This window comes from Sciurus vulgaris (genome assembly GCF_902686455.1).
Source record: "Sciurus vulgaris genome assembly, chromosome: 3".
Classification (NCBI taxonomy): domain Eukaryota; kingdom Metazoa; phylum Chordata; class Mammalia; order Rodentia; family Sciuridae; genus Sciurus; species Sciurus vulgaris.
Window position 1 is genome coordinate 48,751,226 of NC_136463.1, and position 14,882 is coordinate 48,766,107.

Genomic DNA, 14,882 nt, shown 5'->3' on the forward strand with positions numbered 1-14,882 from the left:
ACTTGATGGAAGACTTTAGATGACCTTGAGTTCTTGCCCTGATCTCAACCAGCCAGCTCTAGCCACTGAGCAATGGGAAGTCTGCATGTTGCTGAATAAAGGAGAAATGAAGAATAGTATTATACTAGGAAGATTAGCATAGTGGCCATGTGGACAATGGTGGGGCCAAGAGACCCCTAGCCTTAATGTTAGTGTTTAAAGTGGGCTTTGTGCTTGTCTTTCCTTCCCCCCTCCTTCTTGTCCTCTTCCCATAGGGAACACTCTCCACCTGCCCAGGATGGTTGATCCCCACCACAGTACCTCCATGGCAGAATGGGGCCTGCTATACAGGTCGGGGCAGAGTAAATCCCATCTCTGGCCATAAATTTTAGTTCAGGAATGAATATTTGCTCCCAATCAGGCCAATAAACATCTTCTCTAGTGCTTTTCTGCCAGAACTGTTGAAAAACCCTCTTTCCTCCAGACTCACCGAGCATGTTGAAGAACACTCTTTCCTCTGGAATCACTGAGTAGGTGATCATTTAGGGCCATGGCAGACATGCACAGAGCTACAAGGGGATTTTCTTGTCTATGAGCTTAATCAAAGTCCTTAAAAGTGGTGGATTTTACACTTCAGTGGCAAAGGAAAGGGGCCCAGAGCTGAGTTCAGGAGTTGACTCACTCTGTGAGAGAAATGGGAAGAATCATTTCTTGTTTTTGTTTTCCTAGATTAATGCCTGTTCAACAAACTTTACAACAACTTAGTCTGATTGTGATTTGAGGGAATGATAGGAAAAGAGATGGAAAAGTGTGGAAAGAGATGGGGGATGGAAGGAGTTAAGGAACAAAGGAGAGAAATCAGACAAGAGAAAAGGAAGGTTCTGGGTCCCCACTTTTGAACATTGCCACTGAATTAGACTTAAAGAAAACTAATTTGAAACAGAAATGAAGTTGGAAAGGTCAGAATGGCCTGAAAGAAGGTCAGGATAAAGTAAGACCAGAAGCCCAGTCATAGATGAGGCCAATCCTTTTGGACATAACAATCTATGTTCAGGGAAGTCTCAGAGACCTCGGGACATTCCAGGAGTCAATGAGAAAGGAGGGTACAGGCCAGTCTTTTGTAGATGCTAAGGGCATTTTAATCCTATGACTATTCCTGGGACATGTCAAGCATTAGTGGAAAGAGTACTGGCTTCGTGGTAAGACCTGGCTTTAGCCTAAACTTTGTTAAATGTCTGTGGTCAAGTTTATCTGAACTTTGTGACTTAATTTCCTTCTCTATAAGGCATGGATCTGGGTTGGAGGAACCAAAGCAACCATTTTTGTTTTAAAACATCACTTTTCATGGTGATAATAAACAAGCCATGTGTAATGGTTAATTTGAATTGTCACCTTGATTAGATAAGAGATGCTGATGGTTAAGAGGCTTCTGGGTGTGTAAATGAGGGCATGTCTAGGAATGATTAGAATGTGGGATGGTGAACTGAGGTGGAGACCTTCCCTAAGCATGGGCAGCACCACTGAATAGAATAGTGGCTTGAATGGAATAAAAGTTGAAAGAACAAGGAAGCAGATGCAGATGCAGGTTCAACTCTTCTTGAACAAGTTCTTGATCGCTGTTTCCATCCTGGGAGGATATCAAACTCTCACTTCTTCACTCTACCAAAACGGACTCTGCCAGTGATTCTCTAGGTAGTTTCCAGAAGCCTTGGTCTTGGAGTAGGATAGCATTTTGATCTTTCTTGTTCTAGGGCTTCCCCCTCTTGGACTGCACAGCTGCTGGTTCTTCCAGCTCTCCAGCTGCATACAGTCATTGTAGACTATCCACCTTCTGGACAAATAAGACAATCTAATAAATCCCCTTTTTATATCATATTTCCTGTTGATTCTGTTCCTCTGGAGAACCCTAATACACCACGCAATATGTATATCAATAAAGAAGGGGATTGTGGAGACATGTATGGCAAGGGGAACAGAGGGTAGTTCTGTGACTTTCTTTCAATTAGTATGGAGAAATCCAGCAGTTTCTGAAAGTTCTAGCGGTTCAGTGGATGCAGGAAGCCTTGAAGGCTGGATAGTAACATATGCCATGCACACAGAAATAGGGCTTACGTGTATTATGTTCACAATGAAACTTTAGGAATTGATAATATCCTTTCACAAAAACATAAGGCGTGGCAATTAAGCAACCTTCTAAATTCATATCTGCTGAAGGTCAAAGCCAATATGATCATGTGGTGAGTGGAGTCCTGAAGTCATTTCCTTAACTACTACAACATTCTGTCACTCAATGGGGTAGGGGTCAAGTGAGCAATTCTGGCTTTCTATGGATCTGTCCATTGTGTGAGCATCAGGACATCCCTGTATGGTGAATAGGACAAGGATTACTGTCCTTATTTTGTAGTTGAAGAAACTGTAAGATCTGCCTGGATTACAAAAGGGAAAATTCAGGATTTAAATTCAGACAAGGCATGTACCAGTGTCCTAGATTAAGGCAATAAAATCTCCAGATGTGTTTTGAGAAATCTGAATTTCTGGTACTATGAAATCCCCCAAACTGAAGGGGTTGAGAAAGTCAATCCATCCTGAAATTGCGAAGCAAATATTGCTCATTGACTCACTCTCACACATGCAAAACCTCTTGCCCACACATTCACTTTTCACTGCAAAATTATCCTGCAGCATATAACTTAGTCTGTTTTCTGTTGCTACAGACTGGGAAATTTTTAAGATTACAAATTTATTTGGTTCATAATTCTGGAGATTGGGAACCAAGAACATGGTGCTGGTATCTGTTGGGCATCTAGTGAGGGGGGTTTTGTTGTCTAATAACCTAAAGGGCATTACATGGCTAGACAGAGCAAATATGCTAGCTCTGATCTCTTTTCCTCTCTAAAGTTACTAATGCACCCCAAAGGAGCCCTGACCTCATGATTTCATCTAATCCTAATTGCCTCTTGAAGACCCCACCTCCCATTGAGAAGTGTTTGAGAGTGACTCAGAGCCTCGGAGCTTGGCAATGTTAGAACACCTACATAGAAGTTCATGCTTGCTCATGAGGCCACATTAACTAATCCCCAGAAACTCCCTGTCTCCACAGTGTCTGCTTAGGAGTGGAAGTATATGCCTTTCCACCCATTTCTAACAGGGTATTGAACAGATGTTGAATCAGCTGTTGCAATAAAACCAAAATACCAGTGAGCTTTCCACAAAGTATTCAGCTCAAGGACCATTTAACTGCCTTTAACATAAGTGACATCTCATTTACAGTTACCCTAATTTTAGCTGTGGTTATTAGCTTTAGTGTCTTGATGATATCAGCAGTGGTTCACAGACCTTAATTAGAGCTTTCCAAAAGAATTGTAATAGCTAAAGGTCCATGTGAAAATCTGTTGGATCTAAAGACAAAATATGCTTATCTGTCAATGTTACGGTTTACATATGAGTTATCCCCCCCAAAGCTCCGGATGTTCAGAAAGAAGTGAAATGACTATATTATGAAAGTTGTAACCTAAACAGTCCATTCTAGTTTGATTGGACTGTAGGCAGGAGGGGTGTGACTAGAGGAGGCGGGTCACTGGAGACGTGCCTGGATGGCTTCATATTCCCTGTGGTCACTTTCCCCTTCCAGCTCACCACCCACAACCTCTGCTTCCTGGCTGCCATGAACGGAGTGGTCCTCCTCCACCACATCTTTCTACCTTAATGTCTTGCCTCACTTTGCCAGAGCAATGGAATCGGCCTACCATGAATTAATCTCTGAAACTGTGAGCCAAAATAAGCTTCTCCTCCTTCAAGTTGTTCTTATCAAGTATTTTGGTCACAGTGATGAAAAGTGAACATGCCCCATTTAAAATTGGTCTCCTGTGTTAGTCAACTTTCAACAATAAATGTCTGAGATAATGAACTTATAAAGAGAACAAGATTATTTTGGCTAACACTTTTGGAGGTTTCAGTTCATGATCAATAGACCTAATTTCTTGGGGCCTATAGGAAGGCAGAAGACCATGGCAGGAGCACAGGGTCAAGCAAAACCGAGGCCCTCACGGTCAGGAAGCAAAAGATAATGGGGAAGGGGTCAGGATCCCATGATCTCCTTCAGGGGAACACCCCCAATGACCCAAGACCTCCCAATAGACCCCATCTCTTAAAGAGGGCACTATCTCCTTAGCGCACTTCTGTGGAGACCAGGCCTTTAACACATGGGCTATTGGAGGACATGTAAGGTCTCCAGAAGGAACCACCTTCCTCAGTCTGGAATCTACCCATGCATACATAGAGTATTTGCACTTTAGCCTAAAATGGAAATGCAAATTTTTTTCCAGATCAAAGAAAGATCACAGTTAATTGACCAAGTTCTGTTAGCAAACTTCATGTATGGTTTTGAGAAATAAGAAATGCTAAAATCCAAACTTTTCTTGATGACATTCTAGAGTCTCTAGGAAATTGCTATGAATATATCCAAGTGGTTAACATTTTTTTCCAAATTCAAAATTGCTCCAGTTAGGCCAGTATCAGACTCTGCTTTTGAAACTCAAGAAAAGAGTAGGAAAAAAAAAACCAGCATTAAGAAGAAAAGGTGATGGTCTAAGTAAACTGGAGAACAAGATCTTGACTGGTTACTATAAAGAAAATGAACTAAAAATAAACATTGACAAAGATGTTTATCACAAGGGTAAGAAATTCTGAAACTATATTTGTGCTGTGATTGAACAAATATAAATGTAAATTATAGATAAGGGGAATTAAGTTTCTCACTGTTAGCAAAAGAAGTTGGAAACAAGCAAGAAGAGAAAGATCAGATTATCCCTTGGGTACTGGATAAAGGTCAGAGCTGCCAGTATGAATTCATGGTTGTTTAGTATATGAAAAAGAATGGGAACACAGAAATTTAGAAAGGATTCTGCACATGAGTTAGTATATATACATACATTTTTCTTTTGTTAATGCTGAGTGCTTCCTAGAAGTAATATTTTATCAGCACAAACACATCTAGAACCCAGATCTTAGTTTCTAAATGCCACTGTCCAATAAAAGGAACCAGAGTCCCTTGGAGAAGTAGCAATGTTTAAGTCTAGGGTAAAGGAAATACCATGGAGGGTCCTACCATGTAGGTCCTACCATGTAGGACCTTGGAGGGTCCTCCAGTGTCAGAAAACAAAGAAGGACTAAAATAGATGATAGCTAGATAAAATTAAAAGGAAAATGGATGGAGGCATATCTAAAGGACAAAAGAATTAATCCAAAATGAATTCTAATAACCAAATGAAGAAAGATTGAGAACCAGAGTAAATAGCAATAGCATTTCGTATTGGATTAGAACTTCCAAAACAAAATAAATAATTCTTATTTAAACAGGTTATCGAATAAATAATTGCAGACTATGCATTCCTAAAAGGAAATCCAAAATTCAAAATGCTCTGAAATCTGAAATTTTTGAGCACTGAGATGACAGTTAAAGTGGCAACTTCCACATCTGACCTCATGTGATAGGTCATAGTCAAAACACAGGCACACTAAAAATATACTGTGTAAAATTACCTTTATGTAACATATACAAAGTGTATATGAAGCATAAATGAATTTTATGCTTAGACTTGAGTCCCATCCCCAAGATATTTCATTGTATGTATACAAATATTCCAAAATATGAAAATAAATTCTAAGCTCTTCTATTCCTAAACATTTCGAATAACAAATACTCGACCTACAACTGCAGAAGGAAAGGATATTCCTTATAGAAGAATTCCAATAAATAAATGTAGAAAGAATAAAGGCATTAGGATATTAGTAGTAGATATCAGTAGTATCAATAAATAAAAATTGCAGCAGATAAACTTCATTGATTAATGAAAAAAAATAGTGAAACTTTAAGGATATTTTAAGTGGGATATTTGCATAGCTTCAAATTCTCCTGAGGTATTTACTAATTACCGTGTTGAATTTACCGTATGTCCACAAATTCCTTGGTGCTTGTCCATCCATAAAAAAAGTGCTTAAATTCCCTCCTCTTGAATTTGAACTGGACTTAGTGACTGGTTGTAATGAAGAGTATATAGAAAGGAAATAAAATGATTTTATAGTGGAAAACTTGATAGATGCCACCAGTGTCCAACTTTAATATCAGTGATGAGTCATGTTGATATCATGCACTTCCTGAGATGATGTGATGAGAAAGCACTTCCTCTGTAATATTTTCCTACAACCCTAGACTAATGATGGATGAGAAAACATGAGAAAAACCTAAGTTGAGGGATATTCTCCAAAATACCTAAACAGTTCTCTTCAAAAGTGCCAAAGTCATCAAAAACAAAGAAAGATTCAGAAACTGTCCCAGACTGGAGAAGATTAAGAAGACATGACCAAAAATTACAACATCATGTACTGAATTAGCCACAGAAACAGGAAAATTACAGTAGTGGGAAAACTGGTGAAACTGAGTATCAGCTGTGGTCACACCAGAATGCTAACATTAGAAGCCGGGTGAAGGAATTCTCTAACTGTGGACTCTTCAGATCATCTAAAACTATTTCAAAACACTTTTTTAAAACTGCAGGCATGTGTGAATTAATTTTAAAAATTTCAGTCATATGTTGAGTGCAAAGAAAACACCCAAAACAATGTATCACAGAATACTCGCATTGTGGCTTAGCACACCTTAGATTAATTTGAGCAAAAAGGCAACATTTCCAATAGACAACATAAAACTCAAAGTCTGGGGCAAAATGTATTAAGAAGGAAAAAAAACATTTCAGTTTGATCATAATTATCAACCACAGTAAAGATATAACTGGCAAGAAAATCTATCCATCAGAGGAAATCTCTTCACAATACATAGGTTAAAAACTTATCTGAGTAGACAGAACTAACAGAAATATGTGTTGATGATCTTAGCACAACACACTTGGTCAGTAGACATAACAGATATGATTGGATAATGAAAGAAATAAGGTTGATTTACTAAATATGTCAACCATTTTCACCAATAGGGAATACATATTCTTTACAAATCCCCAGGGAGGACTTTGAAAATTGATTATGATCTACGATACAAAAAACTATCAGTGATTTCTAAAAGGGAAAGAATGCACAGCTACCTTATGTGGTTACAGAGCAATAAAACTAGAAAATAGCAAAATTCAAAACAGCAACAAAATCCAAAAATACTTAGAAATGAAGGGGGGGGGGTCATTGTTCCATAAATACCATGAAAAGAGGATCATAAAAAGGTCAATTATGGAACATTTGAATAAAAACGAAACTGAGAATATTCTATGTAAAATATCACAATTTAGTAAAACTTTGAGACAAATTATAGATTGAATTCATTCTTTTCATAAAAAATAAAATCTAAATTAAATTTTCATGCTAATAAGATGGAAAATGAGGAACAAGACTAACTACAAAGTGCAAAATAAAGATTAATAAATAAGAAATGAAAGCAATTAGAAGGAAAGAAGAACTTCAGAATTGACTTAAAAGTTGGTTCTTTCAAAAAACAAGATAATAAATCCTATTAAAAAGAGAAAATAAGAAATAGAATTGCTAATAAGAAAGAGACAAATAATGACAGGAAAACATAAAGAAAATTTTAAATGTTAAAATCTAAGTAGATAACATTCTGACAAAAAATAACAACTATGAAAAGAAATAATTCAAGATGTAGGGCACACACACGCATGCACACGCACACACACACACACACATATATGTACTGGTGAATAAATAAATCTCAATGAAGTAGACTTCTAAAATAAGTCTATGAAATTTTACTTAGGAGAAAGATGAAAACTTTGCCAGATCACAAATGCAGTTAGATAATACATACACTGTACATAAACACACACATGCTTTCATTAGGAAGGAAAGGGAAAGAATTTAATACCATCTCTTCTCACTTTTATCAGTGTCTTTGTAGTCACTAACAGGTGTGGAAACTCTTCAGATGATCCCATAGTTTTTTTCTTTGCACATTAATATGACACATTTCTCAACCACAGACTGAACTTTTATCCTAAGATGAAATTTGCTTTGCTGCATGGCTTTGTCTTTGAGAATCATTTGTGTTGTTCCACGTAGCATGAGATTATTAATATTAATGGTGGAGTACTATTTAATTCTGTGAGTGGAATCAATTGCAGTTGTAACTCAATTTAATTCTGTTCTTTAGAATGCAATTCAATTCTAAGATAGATCACAATTTGTTTACCCATTCCACATGTATAGACATTTGGAATAATCTCCCCCTCCCCCCCCCCCTTTTTTTTTGTATTGGGAATTGAACCCAGGCCACATCTCCAGTCTTTTTAAAGAAAATATTTTATAAATGGACAGGGTCTCTCTAAGTTGCTTAGGGCCTCACTAAGTTGCTAAGGTTGGCTTTGAACTTTCAATCCTCCTGCCTCAGCCTCCCAAGATGCTGAGATCTTTCCCCAGTTTTGGTTTATAAAATTAAAACCACTATAAACGTTCTCATACAGGGGATTCTTGGAGTTGTCACCTCTTGTCTTAGGTTAAGCCCTAGAAGCAGAACCTGATAAGGACATTGGTAAAGATAATCTATTGCAGCAGTGCTCTCAGTAGAACCTGTAAAGGGACTTGGAGAAGAACAGGGCTGAGGTCTTGGGTTGAGTTTCACACCAGTCTTGAGGCATGGGCCTGGACTTCCTACTTTGTTTCAGTCATGGAGACTCTTCTGATGGTGGGAGTATACCTCTTGATGAAGTGACACCTATCAGTTGAGGATAATTCTCCTTAGGGTGGTGTAAGCCACCAGCCACCATTTTCATCAGTGGTATGGAATGAGTTCCTTGACCTGAGAAAGCTTTTTGGGGACGTCTCTTGGGTAAATACATAAAAGTAAACTTGCTGGGTCATGGGTAAGTGTCTGATTAGCTTTAAAAAAAGTCAAAGATTTTCTGAATTAGTTTTACCATTCTGCATCCTCATCAGTAAAACGACAGAGTTCCAGTTGCTTCACATCCACTTTTGCTATTGGTGATTGTTTTCATGTTGTCACTTCCAAGGGAGTGTGAAATAGTGCCTAACTGCTGTTTTAATTAGCATTTTCCTGATGAATGATGTTGTATGTCTGCTTTTGTGAAGTTCTCCTCTTAGGTTCACTTTTTTTTTTTTTTTTTTAAGAGTGAAAGTAAATTTTATTTAAAAGGCAGAAGAGAGAGAGAGAGAGAGAGGGAGGGAGTGGGGAGGGAGAGAAGGAGATGGGGGGAAGGAGCGAGAGAGGGGGAGAGGGATGGAGGGGGGGGAGAGAAAGAGAGAGGGGGAGAGGGGGTTGTTTATCATTTTACCTTAATTAGTCATTCTAGATATAAGTCTTAGTGATACAAAAGTAGTGTGTATATTTTTTCCTGTGGCTTTGAGTAATGGTATCTTTTGATGAGCAGATTTAAATTTTGATGAATTTTATTTTAAAAATTATTAAGGGCTAGTGCTTTGTAGATCTTCTTAAAGAAATCTTTGCTTATCATAACCAAAGTCATGATCATATTCTACTACATTTTTGTAAGAACCTTTATAGTTTTAGATTTAATGCTTTAAGTACATGATCCATTTAAATTAATTTGTGCGTATCAAAGAAGAAATGTTTGGAAGATTGCACCCCCTTATTAGGATAGCCTATTATTCCAGCACTCCTTGCTGAAAAGATTTTTCCTTCTTTTCTGAAATTATTTGGTATCATGTCAGAATCAGTTGACTGTGAGTCTTGTTTCTGGTCTGCGTTGTATGCCAGGGATCTAGTTCTCACTATATCAATGCCCCATTGCCTTAATATCCATAGTTTTACAGTAAATCTTAACATCAGGTGGTTTAGGTCCCCCAACCCTGTTTTCCTGTTTCAAATTTATTTTTATTATAGGTCTTTTGTATGCCCATTTAGTTTTAGAATCACCTATTTCTGAAAATAAAACATAATGAAATGAAGCAAAATCAAAATTTGCTGTGGTTTTGATTGTGACCATAATGAATCAAATTTTTAATAATATTAATATTTTTAAATCCTGAACATGGTATATTGCTGCAGTTAGTTCTTCTTTAATTTCTCTCAATGTTTTTATTTCATTGCTTGTTTTAAGTGTATAAGTCTTGAGTATTTTTTATTAAACATATTCTTAAGTATTTTAGAGAAATTGCAAATGATATGTTTTAAATTTATTTTCTAAATGATTTATTGTTGGCAGGAAGAAATAAAAGTGAATTTTGCATATGGGCTTCATTTCCTGACCTTGGTAATTATTAGCTATAGAAGTAGCTTTCCTTAGGATTTTCTATATAGAAAAAAAATTTTATTTGTGAATGCAGATAGCTTTACTTTATTTCTTTTTGTCTAATACAGATGTCTTTTATTGATTTTTCTTGTTTTTCCTCACTGGCTAAAATCTCCAGTACACTGTTAAATAAAAGTAGTAAGTGTGGATGTCCTTGCCATGTCTTTGATTGAGGTCAAAGCATAAGTCTGTCATGACTGAGCTTGACATTGTTCTTAGGTTTTTCAACAATATTATGTATCAGATTGACAGAACTTCCTTCTACTCCTGGTTTGCTGCACCTTTAAAAACAATTCACATAAGGATGTTAGAGTTTTGCAAATTTATTTTCTATTGAAATGATCAGATAGATTTTCCCTACTTTCTGTTAATATGATGAATTGATGATGGTTTTTTCAAAAGTTAAACCAAAACTGGGTGTGGTGGTGTGTACCTGTAATCTCAGCACCTCAGGAAGCTGAGGCAGGAGGATCTCAAATTCAAGGTCATCCTCACCCACTTAGCGAGGCCCTAAACAATGTAATGAGACCTTGTTTTAAGATTAAAAAATAAAGATGGAGCTATAGCTCAGTCACAAAGCACTCCTGGGTTTAATCCCCAGCACCAATAAATAAATAAATAAATAAATAAATAAATTTAAACTGGTCATCCAATCCTAAAGTAAACCCACATATTATTGGCCTTTCATATAATTTTAAATTTAATATATAAACAACTATTTCTATATTTATAAGTGATAATGATCAGTACTTTATTTTCTTAAAATATCTCTCTAGTTTAAGTATCTTCATAATGGTGGACTCATAAAATAAATTGAGAAGCTTTCCTTTCTCCTATATTTTTAAAGTTTATGTAAGACTAGTATTAACTTTTCCTTAAATGTTTGGTACATTTAGAGATTTTATTGGGGGGGGGGATTATTTAATTATGAATGAAATACTTTTTTGTACTTTTATCCTGAGTTACAATTTATAAATTTTGTTTTTTAAAGGAATATGTCTATTTCATTTGTGTCATCATATTTATGAGTACAAACTGTAATATTTCTGTAATATTCTCTTCAATTTCTATAAGATCTGTAAGGACAGCTCCTCCATCATTCTTGAAGTTTGCTACAGGTGGAAGATTCCTTTTCTGAAATTCTTGGAACCAGACGAATTTCAGGTTTTGGATTTTTTTTTTAATTTCAAAATATTTGTATCTACATAACAAGATGTCTTGGAGATAGAACCCAAATCTAAACACAATCATTTGGGATTCATAGACTTCTTATACACATAGGTCAAAGGGAATTTTATACAATATTTTTAAATAATTCTGTTCATGAAGCAAAATTGCATGGTGTAGAATTTTCACTCATTGCATCATGTTTGCACTCAAAAAAATTTTTTAGATTTTTGGACTAGAATTTTTGGATTAGGGATGCTCAAACTGTGCTGTCTTCTCTTCTTTTTCTTGAGTAGTCTTCTTAGAGGCTGTATCAACTTTATTTAATCTCTTCAAAGCACCAAGTATTTACTGTGTTGATTTTCTACATCATTTTCATTCATTTTTTTGAATACTGCCTATTTTCATTATGCTATCTTTACCAAACTTCTCTGGGGATTGCAGTATGCTTCTTATCACAGTTTATTTAGAATTAATGTTATGCTATTTTACATACTGTATAAAAAACTTACAACTGTATTATTCCATTTATCCTTTCTCCTTTCCTGAATATATTTTACCTCTACATACTTTTGTCAGTTGTTTTTTATTTCCCTTCATATTTACTATTTCTGAAACTCTTATTCTTTCCTGTAGATGCAGTTTAGCATCTGGTAACATTTCCTTTCAACCCAAAGAGCAAATTTTAGTATATAGCATAGTTCAGGTCTTCGGCAACAAATTTCCTGTTTTCTTCTTATTTGAAGCATCTTTATTTCACTCTTACTTTTGAAGGGTTTGGCTCATACCTATTGAATTACCCCCTGACACACACACACACCTTTCTAGCAAAAGATGTTCCATTGTCTTCTGACATTAAAACAAAACACAAAATGATTCTTTTTGATTAGCTGTTAATTATAATTGGTATCATTGGTCCCTGTATGTTAATTCTTCATTGACTATTTCCTCAAACTTTATTAGGAAGTCAGTATCTTCTTGTTGCCTGTTTATTCTCTCTGTTGTAGACACTCTTTACTATACCCCTCTCTGTCATTGCTTCCACCAGTTATTTCAGCATGTTCCCATTATTAGATAAGTGTCATCATTTTGTAAGTTCTGGTGGTGATATATATAAAATACTGATTGGTCATTTTCACTGGAAACTGAGAAATTGAGTCTCCTGGAGAATTGTACCTGAAAAGACTAAATATGTACACACACACACACATAACCTGCAATTCTTTCCATATATTTTAACAATTAATATTCTGAATTCTGTGTTTGCTGATCAATATTAATAACGTAATATCTGGAATGGGATTGAATAACTTGGTGGTGGAGCACTTGTCTAGCATTTAAAGGCCCAAATTCAATCCCCAGCAACACTTAACAACAACAACAAGGTGCATGCTTTCTTTTATCTAACATTTGTTTGGTGTGTTTTCATGTCCTTCAAATATTAAACCCTTCTAGGTGCCTATTTTCAATGTGTTATTTTATACAAAATATAATTGGCCTCTTTTATAATACAAATTGATGGCCTTTATCTATTTATGTTTAAACAATTTCCAATTTATATTTCTTGTCCACACACCATCTGCTTTATTCTTTCCTTCAAATGCTGTACATTGTTTTTCTTTTCTGGTATTTTTGCTCTATGGAGCATTCATACTTATTTGTTTTCTTCAATGGAATTGTAAAATACAAATCTTGGTTTTAATTCATTTATAGTTTAATTATAATTTTAAAAACTTCATCCTTTCATGTCACTGGCTCTTTGCAGTACAAAAATCCGTGGATATTTGTCACCGCCTGCAGCAACAACTTGCACGGGTCTTATGGGTGGTGGAGTGGAAACTGAGGCACTTCTATCTTTCTTTTTAGTGCACTGCTTTCTTGCTTGTTTGTTTATAGAGGATAGAGGAAATGAGGTTTACTTGCTTTGAGAGGAGAGAGAGAGAGACTTTGCTTATCAGAGAGAACGAGACTTTGCTTAAGAGAGATTTTGAGAGGACAGGCTTTGCTTAGAGCTTAGAGGAAGAGACTTGCTACTCCTTAAAGTCCTGCATCCTGTGAACTAAGGGTACGTCCACCCAAGGTGCCCTAGTGATGCGTCTCAGTTCTCCGTTCTGCGATCTGCCTTCCGCTGCTGCCTGCTAGCTGCTGCTGCGCATGTGTCTTCTTCTACTGCTTTTCTGCTAATGGCTGCTGTGTGTCCCTACTAGCTGCTTCCGCGCGTGACTTCTGCTGCTGTTTTTCTGCTAATGGCTGCTGTCTGTCTCTCTCGCTCCGCCTACGCTTATATCACCTCCAGGAGGCGGAGAGCAGGGCCACGCCTCTTACGCAAAGATTAGGCGATATGCTGAGAGCAGGCAATTAGTGCTCAGAGAACACATGTGCATACATTGTGTGCCTGGATGAGAAAATCACCTGAGTGTGCTTATGTCAATTAACCTCCTCACTGCCAATGTGATCAGGCGCCATCCCGGCGCCGCCAACATGGCACAGCCCCCAACACTTTTATTCCTTAATTATCAGTCTTTTGGAGAGAACAGTCCCTCCTGATTCACTTCAGTTCAGGAAAGAAAATGAGAAAATTTCATTTTTTTTCAAGTTTTGTCAAATATGATATTTTGGGAGCTTCTTATTACTGTTTTTCTCATTTTAAAGGCTACTTTTTCTTTCAAAATAAATTATGGCACTTCATAGTGCTTTTGAACTATATTTTAACTTTATTTTAACATATATATATATATATATATATATATATATATATACATACACACAATTTGGGGTTTCATTTCCAAAATTTTTATTCTCTTGCTCATTTCTGAGTCTGAGTTTTAAAATATTATTAGTTTCTTATGATACTTGAGTTCATCTTTGGGTTACATTCTTCAGGATGGGTATGTGGAGTGTATACTTTATGAACACTAGCATGTCTGAAAATTCTTTCTATTATCTTCACACATGAATAACATTTGTCCAAGAATGAGGGTTACTAAATTTCCTCTTGAAAGTCTGTATGAATTTATTCTGTGTCTTTCAGCGTTTGATGGAACAGCCATGCCTGTTCCTTTTTTTTTTTTTTTTTCTTTTTTTTGCCAAAGAATTTACTACATAGTTTTCTTGGTACAACAAGCTTTCTTACCCTCTGTGTGAATTTTATAATATAACTTTAATTGTAAAAGTTTACTATACTTGATTCCTGATAATTTATTATAAAAATCAAGAGAAACCTATTTAGAGAGCATTTTTCCCAAAATGTAAAGTTGTACTGTGATGAAAATTGTAGCATGGTTTAGGGAGGCAAGTTTTCTGTGTGCTATTGTGATAATAGTTGGTCCTTCATTTGTGCAGGTGTGCATCTGTAGGTTCTCTATGTGTGGAGTCCCCAGATGGATTGAAGATACTTGAAAAAAATTGGATTTGTACTGCACACCAACCTACTCTCTTTTCTTGTCATTA